This window comes from Triturus cristatus, chromosome 6, assembly GCF_964204655.1.
Source record: "Triturus cristatus chromosome 6, aTriCri1.1, whole genome shotgun sequence".
Lineage (NCBI taxonomy): Eukaryota > Metazoa > Chordata > Amphibia > Caudata > Salamandridae > Triturus > Triturus cristatus.
In genome coordinates this window covers 1,861,782,893-1,861,793,548 of record NC_140589.1, presented here as the reverse complement: position 1 = coordinate 1,861,793,548, position 10,656 = coordinate 1,861,782,893, and the positions used below count along the sequence as shown (strand labels likewise).

The 10,656-nt window shown below is 54.2% G+C and overlaps 1 pseudogene across 1 annotated transcript in view; it reads left to right on the top strand.

The window, feature by feature from the left end:
* Window positions 1-10,656, top strand: part of LOC146822220 (cystine/glutamate transporter pseudogene) — a 33,470-nt pseudogene continuing 22,814 nt past the window's right edge. Inside the window, exon 1 of the transcript XR_014962871.1 lies at window positions 1-217. The product of XR_014962871.1 is annotated as a cystine/glutamate transporter pseudogene (transcript). The remainder of the gene's footprint in view (window positions 218-10,656) is intronic.

The following is a 10,656-nucleotide window of genomic DNA, read 5'->3' as shown; positions in this document are numbered from 1 at the left end:
ATGGGGAAGTCACCTGAAAGCAAGAAGGGTGAGGAGCCGAAAGAGGAGGCTGTGTACCTGAAGAGGAAGATCACGCTGCTGCGGGCCATTTCCCTCACCATCAGCACCATCATCGGCAGCGGCATCTTCATCTCCCCCAAGGAGGTACTGAAGAACTCGGGGAACATCGGCCTCTTCGTCCTCGTCTGGCTGGCCTGCGGGGTCCTCTCCATGTTTGGTAGGTGTATTTTGAACCCCCTGTCATCAGGGCACTTTGTTACCAGGCAGTGTCTTTCTTTCAAGAAAACGGGGGATTCTGGGAGCTGTGGTCTTGGTTTAAGCTCAGTTGAACCAATCAGACGGATTGTAGCCCGGAGAGGAGACTGCGTGTCTGAGTGACAAGCAGTGTCTGGTACCGATACCTGAAAGGCAGTAGAGAGACCTCGGCCCGTCTTCCTGCACGTTCAGCACCAGCCTGTGCAAAGCCTTCACGTTTCGCTGCACCCCCTCCCCCGGTACGGTCAGACTCTGCCTCTGTTACCCAAAGAGGATAACACCAGCATGGCCCATCACGGATACCCGAGACAATGAAAGGTACTGACAGGTCACAGCCAGGACCCAGTACTTTCCCTGGAGAGTACTGGTACCTCTCAGCATGGGTTGGAAAGCTGTCACTGAAATGTTGTGGCTCTTTACAGCCTGGGTCCAGTACTTTCATTGGAGAGCACTGGTATCTCTCACCGATTCTGGGTAGGAATAAGATCTAGAGTCAATTATACATGTGCATTGCACTGAAATGTGTTTTATATTTTTTTCAGTTTTGATACTGTCGACAACATTTATAATATTTTGAGCACGCACAAGATAGTGCGGGCTTTACTAAACGTTGACAAACAGTAGGCTAATGTAGCCTTATTTAAGTACGAAATAAGAATTATCCCTGTTCGATTTTGTAGTTTATTTTTAAAAGAAATTCACATTTTAATACAAAACAGGATTAAAGGGGTACAGTACAGACATGAAGGGTAAGTGAACAAAAATCATTGGAAAATTATATGATGCCATAGTGCGCTACTGGACATATAGAACAGTGGTTGTGACAAAAGAGAGAAACATGGTTTCGAAATTAATAAACTATTGAGAGGAAAATAAAACTACATTGAAAATATAGCGGTAAAACAATCCAAGTTGAACAAGCATTGGCATAGCCAATAGGTCTCGCCTATGAAGATGAGGGAAAAACAAATAGCAGAAATTCCACCCCTCCCTCCTCCTTTGGAATTCATGAGGGACTATTTTAAAACACTGAAAGGTGTTTGCTGTCGTTACACATTTAATTTGGAATCAACGGTTAATACAGGCAGAGCAATTTATTTGAATTTCACTGCTGCAAGCATGTTTTTTTAATATTGTCAGAGTTGGAGTTAGTGATTAAAAAATACTTCCGTTGCTACAGCTTGCTTTTATTTCCTCTTCAACTATTATGAGAGATCTAGCCTTTGAAAGACCCCCACTAACTCTGTTCACCAAAAGGTGGTATCGTCCCTTTGTGCACATTACTATTAATGTTGTAAATTAACATCATGTCAGAAGTCATGAATTATCAGGCCCGAGCGGCTAACAAGTGGCCTCCTGTTTCAGCAGGGCGCGGGAGGCAGTCAGATCTTTTGAGATCTTGCCTCAGCAGAGATTACTATGGAAGCTCATCTGCTCTCCGAATGGTCGCCATGAGGACAGCCCTCAAACTGGCCCAACCCAAGGAGTGGCGTTTCACAGCTGTCTGGCCAAGGGGGCAAAGTATTATATGCTGAAAATTAAGTGGTACTCGCGGACGAGCCAATTGGCAGCCAACACTATGTACATAGTACTCATGGCAGCAGGCTCACGGTCTGCACTCATTCACCTGAAACGCACTGAATTTACATTCTACAATTTATATTCAGTTACAGACAACTATCTGTGCATCGACCTCTACACATCCGAGTTTAATGACGAATGTGCACTCAGTCTCCTGGCATCGCCGCATGTGAGAAGACCATCAAACCCGCAGTGCACCCGCTCTGTATCTGATATCATGTGTACCACAATACACACACAGGGTTATCTAAACGTGCGCTCACATACCTGTGAGCTTGCATTCCCACAAGTCGCCACCACGACAAACCACTAACACGCAACCCAAGGGCATTGAATTTGGGCAAGACACTCTTAAGGTCACAGCCCGCAGGCTGCAGCCTCAAGCCAGGGCAGAACTAAGCTAGCAGTAAGTGACCGGCAGCTGAAAGCGCGCTGCTGCTAAAAATGTAAATTTGCAGATGATTAACACTTGGCTGACATGGTCTCAAATGTGACACTTACTTGTGAGGCGCGCCATTCTGTTTATGGGCCGGCCGCCGCCTCCTCAGACTCCTTGTCTCTCCAATGTCTCACTGCATTCCATTGGCAAACGTGGGCAGACGGCGCGCTGCCCCCGCCGGGCATGATCAGACTCAGGCGCAGTAGGCGCAGCAGCTGCTGTACAGTGGGCACCAGCGGCCACCGCGGGCGGTCTGTGAGGTTGGGTCCGGCAGTTGCTGGGTCTCCTTTGATTCGGTCGAGCGTAAGCATTTTACCTCATGTATACTCTGTGATACTTCCCTGTGTGGGCATAAAGCCATCCCCATCTTTTGCTTTGTTTGTTTCAGTGTCTTTTAAAACAAGCATTGGCATAGCCAATAGGTCTCGCTTTTGGACCTTATAAGTGTTTATCCATGCAACAGTTGATGTTGCTGCTCCAAGGATATTGTGCTGCATAACTAAATACTTATAAGGTCCCAAAAGCGAGACCTATTGGCTATGCCAATGTTTGTTATTCATGTTGGTACATGACTCATACTGGCCATGAATTACAGTTCCCCTTCCAAAGCTGTTGCTGTACCATGCATGACCCTACCCGAGCAGTACAGCGGTGCGTCTAAGATAGAGGGCGTACATTTTCATTGGTTCATTCAGGGGACACGCCTTTGCTTAAATGAGCTCTGCGCACGAGGCCCACGGCACAGAGGGCGAATGAGGGGGATTGTGACACACGCCTTGGCTTACATGAGCCCTGTGCGCTAGACCATCTACACAGACGTCGCATGAGCAGGGATCGTGACACGCGCCTTGGCTTACATAAGTCTTGCGCGCTGGGACCAGTGCACAGACATCGCATGACGGGAATTGTGACACTTGCCTTGGCTTACATGAGCCCTGCGCGCTAGGCCCTCTACACAGACGTCGCATGAGGGGGATTGTGACATGCACCTTGGCTTACATGAGTCTTGCGCACTGGGACCAGTGCACAGACATCGCATGAGGGGAATTGTGACACTCGCCTTGGCTTACATGAGTCTTGCGCGCTAGGCCCACTGCACAGACGTCGCATGAGGGGGATTGTGACACGCGCCTTGGCTTACATGAGCCCTGCGTGCTAGGCCCACTGCACAGACGTCGCATGAGGGGGATTGTGACACGCGCCTTGGCTTACATGAGCCCTGCGTGCTAGGCCCACTGCACAGACGTCGCATGAGGGGGATTGTGACACACACCTTTGCTTACATGAGCCTTGCGCGCTAGTCCCACTGCACAGATGTCGCATGGGGGGATTGTGACACGCGCCTTGGCGTACATGAGCCCTGCGCATTGGGCCCACTGCACAGATGGTGCATGAGGGGGATTGTGACACGCGCCTTGGCGTACATGAGCCCTGCGCGCTAGGCCCACTGCACAGATGTCGCATGAGGGGGATTGTGACACGCGCCTTGGCTTACATGAGCCCTACGTGCTAGGCCCACCGCACAGACGTCGCTTGAGGGGGATTGTGACACACACCTTGGCTTACATGAGCCCTGGGCGTTAGACCCACTGCACAGATGGTGCATGAGGGGGATTGTGACACGCGCCTTGGCGTACATGAGCCCTGCGCGCTAGGCCCACTGCACAGATGTCGCATGAGGGGGATTGTGACACGCGCCTTGGCTTACATGAGCCCTACGTGCTAGGCCCACCGCACAGACGTCGCTTGAGGGGGATTGTGACACACACCTTGGCTTACATGAGCCCTGGGCGTTAGACCCACTGCACAGATGATGCATGAGGGGGATTGTGGCACACACCTTGACTTAAATGAGCCCTGCGCGCTAGGCCCACTGCACAGATGGTGCATGAGGGGGATTGTGACACAAGCCTTGGCTTACATGAGCCTTTTGCACTAGGCCCACTGCACAGAGGGCGAATTAGGGAGATTGTGATACGTGGTTGGCTTACATGGTCTGGCCCTTTTCAACATCTACATGGCACCACTCGCCAACATCGTCCGAGCACACCACCTCAACATCATCTCGTATGCTGACGACACCTAGCTGAACCTCTCCCTCACCAAGGACCCGGCCACCACCAAATCCAACCTCCACGAGGGAATGAAGGCCGTCGCAGACTGGATGAACACCAGCCGCCTGAAACTGAACTCTGACAAGACAGAGGTCCTCATCCTCGGCTCCACCCCCTCCGCATGGGACAGCTCCTGGTGGCCGGCCACGTTGGGAGCTGCCCGACACCCACCAACCACGCACGCAACCTGGGATTCATCCTGGACTCAACGCTCTCCATGACCCAGCAAGTCAACGCTGTCTCCTCCTCCTGCTTCAACACCCTCCGCAAGATCTACAGATGGATCCCCACCAAAACCAGAAGGACGGTCACCCAAGCCCTCGTCAGCAGCAGGCTGGACTATGGCAACATCCTCTAGGCGGGAACCACGGCCAAACTCCAGAAAAGACTCTAACACATACAAAATGCCTCCGCACGCCTCATCCTCGGAATCCCTCGCCACAGCCACATCACCGCCCACCTGAGAGATCTGCACTGGCCCCCAGTCAACAAGAGGATCACCTTCAAGCCTCTCACCCACGCTCACAAACCACTCCACAACGCCGGACCAGCATACCTCAACGAACGTCTCACCTTCTACACCCCGACCCGCCAACTCCGCTCCGCCGACCTCGCCCTCGCCACCGACACACGCAACCACCGGTGGCAGATCATTCTCACACCTCGCCGCCAACACATGAAACTCCCTCCCCACCCACCTGTGACAGACCCAGGACCTGCTGACCTTCAGGAGACTCCTCAAGACCTGGCTGTTTGATCAGTAGCTGCTTCATCCCCCTCCCTTTCTAGAGCCTTGAGACCCTCACGGGTGAGTAGCGCTCTCTACAAATGTTTGATTGATTGATTGATATGAGCCCTGCGTGCTAGACCCACTGGTCTAGCACGCAGGGCTCATATTGTGACACACACCTTGGCTTACATGGGCCCTGTGCACTAGGCCCTCTACACACAGGGCGAATGAGGGCGATTGTGACACGCAACTTGGCTTACATGAGCCCTGTGTGCTAGGCCCACTGCACAGACGTCGATGAGGGGGATTGTGACACACACCTTGGCTTACATGAGCCCTGAGCACTAGGCCCACTGCACAAAGGGCGAATGAGGGGGATTGTGACACGCGCCTTGGCTTACATGAGCCCTGTGCACTAGGCCCTCTACACAGATGTCGCATGAGGGGGATTGTGACATGCGCCTTGGCTTACATGGGCCTGCGCGCTAGACCCACTGCACAGACGTCGCATGAGGGGGGATTGTGACACACGCCTTGGCTTACATGAGTCCTGCGTGTTGGGACCACTGCACAGACATCGCATGAGGGGGATTGTGACACTCGCCTTGGCTTACATGATCCCTGCGTGCTAGGCCCACAGCACTGAGGGCGAATGCGGGGGATTGTGACATGCGCCTTGGCTTACATGAGCCCTGAGCACTAGGCCCACTGCACGGAGGGCGAATGAGGGGGATTGTGACACACGCCTTGGCTTACATGAGCCCTGTACACTAGGCCCTCTACACAGACGTCGCATGAGGGGGATTGGGACATGCCCCTTGGCTTACATGGCCCTGCGCGCTAGGCCCACTGCACAGACATCGCACGAGGGGGATTGTGACACTCGCCTTGGCTTACATGAGCCCTGCGTGCTAGGCCCACTGGACAGAGGGTGAATGAGGGGGATTGTGACACGCGCCTTGGTTTACATGAGCCCTGCGCGCTAGGCCCACTGCACAGACGACGCATGAGGGGAATTGTGACATACACCTTGGCTTACATGAGCCCTGCGCGCTAGGCCCACTGCATAGACGGTGCATGAGGGGGATTGTGACACACGCCTCAGCTTACATGAGCCTTGCGCACTAGGCCCACTGCACAGAGGGCGAATGAGGGCGATTGTGATATGTGTTTGGCTTACATGAGCACTACGCGCTAGGCCCTCTACACACAGGACGCATGAGGGGGATTGTGACACGCGCCTTGGCTTACATGAGCCCTGTGCGCTAGGCCCTCTACACACAGGGGGCATGAGGGGAATTGTGACACGCGCCTTGGCTAACATGAGCCTTGCGCACAAGGCCCACTGCGCAGAGGACGAATGAGGGGGATTGTGACACGCACCTTGGCTTACATGAGCCATGTGCGCCCGGCCCACTGCATAGATGTCGCATGAGGGGGATTGACACACACCTTGGCTTACATGAGCCCTGAGCGGTAGGCCCACTCCACGGAGGGCGAATGAGGGGGATTGTGTTACGCGCCTTGGTTTACATGAGCCCTGCGCGCTAGACCCACTGCACAGATGTGCGCTAGGTTCACTACACAGACAGCGCATGAGGGGGATTGTGATACACGCCTTGGCTTACATGAGACATGCGCGCTAGGCCCACTGCACAGACAGCGCATGAGGGGGATTGTGATACACACCATGGCTTACATGAGCCCTGCGCACTAGGCCTATGGCACAGAGGGAGCATGAGGGGGACTGTGACACACGCCTTGTCTTTATGTGGCGAAACCCACTTTCAGCTGTTTAGCCCATGTGCACCCATCAATGGCTGGTAAAAGACGGCCGATGGGAAGGCCTTTGATGTGCCCCCCAAAGAAGAATCTGCTGAGCTGGAATTTGGTGACCTTGGACCTTGTCAACTGTGCTGACCAAACAGAAGATAAGATGCTGAGTGTGCACTACAGCTCTGGCTTCCACAGTGGGTGACCTGAAAATCTGTCCGGAGCTGATTTCTTTTTTTTGTTTTTTATTTTTTTTTATTTTATTAAAGTGTTTGCATCCATTACAACGCATAGATATACCAAACAGCTCTTTGCATAAGCAACACCAATATGACAAAAAACTGAAAAAATAACCAATACAAATACAATAATAAACTGAAAGCAAAAGCAATAATCAAAATCAGGTACAGTTCCATGGTCAGAATATGTTACAAGCGCATCTGATTTGTCCTTTACATACTTTAGCTTTATCCAATTCTGGTGCTTGTGGGGGTACCATATCCATAATGCATCACTCCATACATCCTCACTTAGGATCATTATCAGACTGTGCTAGCAAATAGTCTTTCAAAGGGGCCCAAATGTCCCTGAGACGTCATTGGCAACTCCTCAGCATAGAGCTCCAACTGCTCACGGCAGTACACCATGTCCTTAACCCATTCATCAACTTTCGGAGCCATATTACTTTCCCACGTGAACAGCACTCGCCTCTTAGCAAGTAAGAGGGCCACACGGACAAACCTCCCCATAACGGCCTTCAAGTGAGGGACATGCCCAAGGAGGCATACCAAAGGCGTGCATTGCAGTGTTTTACCTGTCACAGTATGTATTCGTGTGGTGCCGGTCTCCCAGTAATTGAGCACTGGAGCACACTGCCAAGCAAGATGGAGAAAATCAGCACCGTTCCGCCCACATCGGTGGCACTGGTCAGTATCCCGAAGTCCCATCTTACGTAGCTTAACAGGAGTATGGTACACCTGATGGAGGAATTTAAAATGGATAATTTTCAAATTCCCATTCGGGGTCAGGCGACCCGTCAACCTACAAATCTGTTCCCACTCTTTTGCATTAATCAAGGGAGTCACTATAGCATTCCACCTCTCCAGGCTTTTGTCTGGTCCCCGAACCGTTTCATCCTGTACTGCTTTATATAACTTAGTAATTCGTTTTTTCTTGGTTGGGGCCACCAGTAACATCTGAAGCGGTTTAAGTATATCGGGCTCTACAGGGAACTCTGCATAATGGTCTTTTACCGCGCGCTTCAATCTGTAGCAAGTGTATCGAAAGAGCGGACTGGGGTTTTGTATGTATTGTAGGTCTTCGTCCTCGAGATATCTACCCCCCGGACACAGATCGCTCATATGCGTTATGCCAGCTCCCTTTAGCTCAGTTATGGGCCCTCTTTCCTGAGTAACTGACAAAGCCACATGTCCAGCAAACGGTAACGCAGGGGCATATAGTGGTAGTTTATGCGCACGCCTGCCAATCGCCTGCCAAGCCGCACCACTCCCTCCGCGCGCCCCCGGGGTACTGTGCCCAGACGGGGTCTTGACGGTCTGGACACTGCCTGTCCCTTGCGACCCATCGCCGGTGAGCCCTGTCCAGATCGATGCAGTGGATGTTCTTCCGTCAGCCAAGTCCAAGCTGCTCGAGGCGTATCAAAAAATATGGCTTTGTGCTGAAAGATGAACCGGAGGCGGGCCGGGAACTGAAGTTGGTATTGGAGGCCCAGAGCCCGCATCTTCTGCTTCACCTCCGTGTAGGACCGCCGCAGCTCCTGGACCTCCCGAGTGTAGTCCGGGAAGATCATTATTGTTGGACCTGGCCTTGTGGTGTGGTCCCTAACCCTCCTACCAGACTAAACGGGGGCTACCCAAACCCTTCGGGGTCCCCCTGGATTGTACCCCGCTACCCTCCAGCCTTCCAGGCGCGACCCGCCCCCGGCCTCGGTCCCAGCGAAGCCCTGACCTCGAGGCGCCAAGACCTGACCGGAGGGGGTCGAGTGGCCACTCCACAGATTCCGGAGGAGGAGAGTTTCGATGGGGCCTCCAGCCGTACCCCGACGCCTGGTTTCGATCGCCCTCCGGCCTCCAGGGCGCTGGCTCAGCCCCCCGCTGGGTGTCTGTTCTCTCTCATCCCGGCCCCTCAGACTCCCCCAGGCGCGAGGGTCCGGACATCAAAGGGCTCCAGCCCTATATCTGGGGCAGCCCAAAACCAGGACGGCAGTTGTATCTTGGAGTCAAGAGCCCTGCTGATCAGATCGCGGCTGACCCTACGGAGAGAGACTCATTGCCTGGAACTTGGAACTCGAGCCCTGCTGACTGCGTCGCGGCTCCCCCTTGCTGAGAAGAAGACCCTCACGGAACATCGGAGCCCTGCTGACCTCGTCGCGGCTCGACCTCGCAGAAGTAACCATCGGAGCCCTGCTGACCTCGTCGCGGCTCGACCTCGCTGAGCTAACCATCGGAGCCCTGCTGACCTCGTCGCGGCTCGACCTCGCAGAAGTAACCATCGGAGCCCTGCTGACCTCGTCGCGGCTCGACCTCATCGAAGCAACCCTCCAAGCCCTGCTGACGACTTCCCGGCTCCCGGAACCCCCCCAGCTCGAGGATTGAGAGCTGGGCGCAGGGTGTTCCCGTACCAGGCTGGTACTGAGACTGTCCCACTACCCCGTCTCTGAAAGACCCTGAGACTCTTTGGGATCCCTCGATCCACCTGTAAATATTGCCACAGAAACCTACCTTTTAATACCGATAAAGACTTGTGAGAACTGATACCCTTGTTGTGTCCCTTTGTGGTGGTGGGGTTGCTTGGCTGGTATGATCATAGGAGAAGGACCTCGCCCAGGAAGCTTCTCAGCGGCGCTCGGCTACTTTCCTACGGAACGGTGGCTCTCGGGGTGGTCAGTCCGACACCATCTGACTCCCCGGAGAGCGCCCTTCTAACAATGATATTGTGATTCTGATATGTAAGAGTTTCAGCGCGCCTGGCCTCACGGAGAATTGTGTCCCTGTCTCTGAAGTTAAGGATCTTTAGGATGAAGGGGCGGGGGGGCACCCCCGGAGGCCTAGGAGCCAGGGAGCGGTGGGCCCTCTCCACAACAAACCAGGCTGACAGGCTGTCCGCAGGCATCCAGGATTTAAACCAGCGCTCCAGAAAGTCATCTGCCCGGCCCGACTCAGCCCCCTCCGGAAATCCCACCAAGCGGAGGTTGCCGCGCCCGGTTTTCTGCATCCTCAGCCCGGCGATGCAGCTCCCTAGAGTGGGTGGTGAGCTCCCGTACCTGATCCCGTAGCTGGTGGATGTCGTCCTCGGCAGTCGATATTCTCGATCCGGCCTCAGAGATGCGGGTGGTGGCATTGTGCAAGTCCTGTTGGAGGAGGGCAACATCCACCTTAACCTCCCCTACCATACCCTCCAGGGAGGAGCGGGACGCGTTGATGGCCTGCAAGATGGCGGCCAGATCCGTAGCAGGGGCCGATGCCGCCTCCCCGGTCGGGCCGGTCCCCCTCTCGGAGGTCGTAAATTGATTAATCCTGGTTTGGGTGGCCGCAGGTGTCGGTTTGGAGGCCCTGTCCTTGCCCATGGTGGCCCCACTTCAGACAGTGGGGGACGGCCATGCCCGCCGGTGGGCCCCGCAGTAGATCTCGGCGAACCCACCAGAGCCGGGGAAATGGACAGCAGGAGGGAGAGCGGGGCCTCCACTTGCCTGGGCAGCCTGTCGTCGCAAGCCCCGCAAATCACCTCCCGGGGCGCTGCCCGAC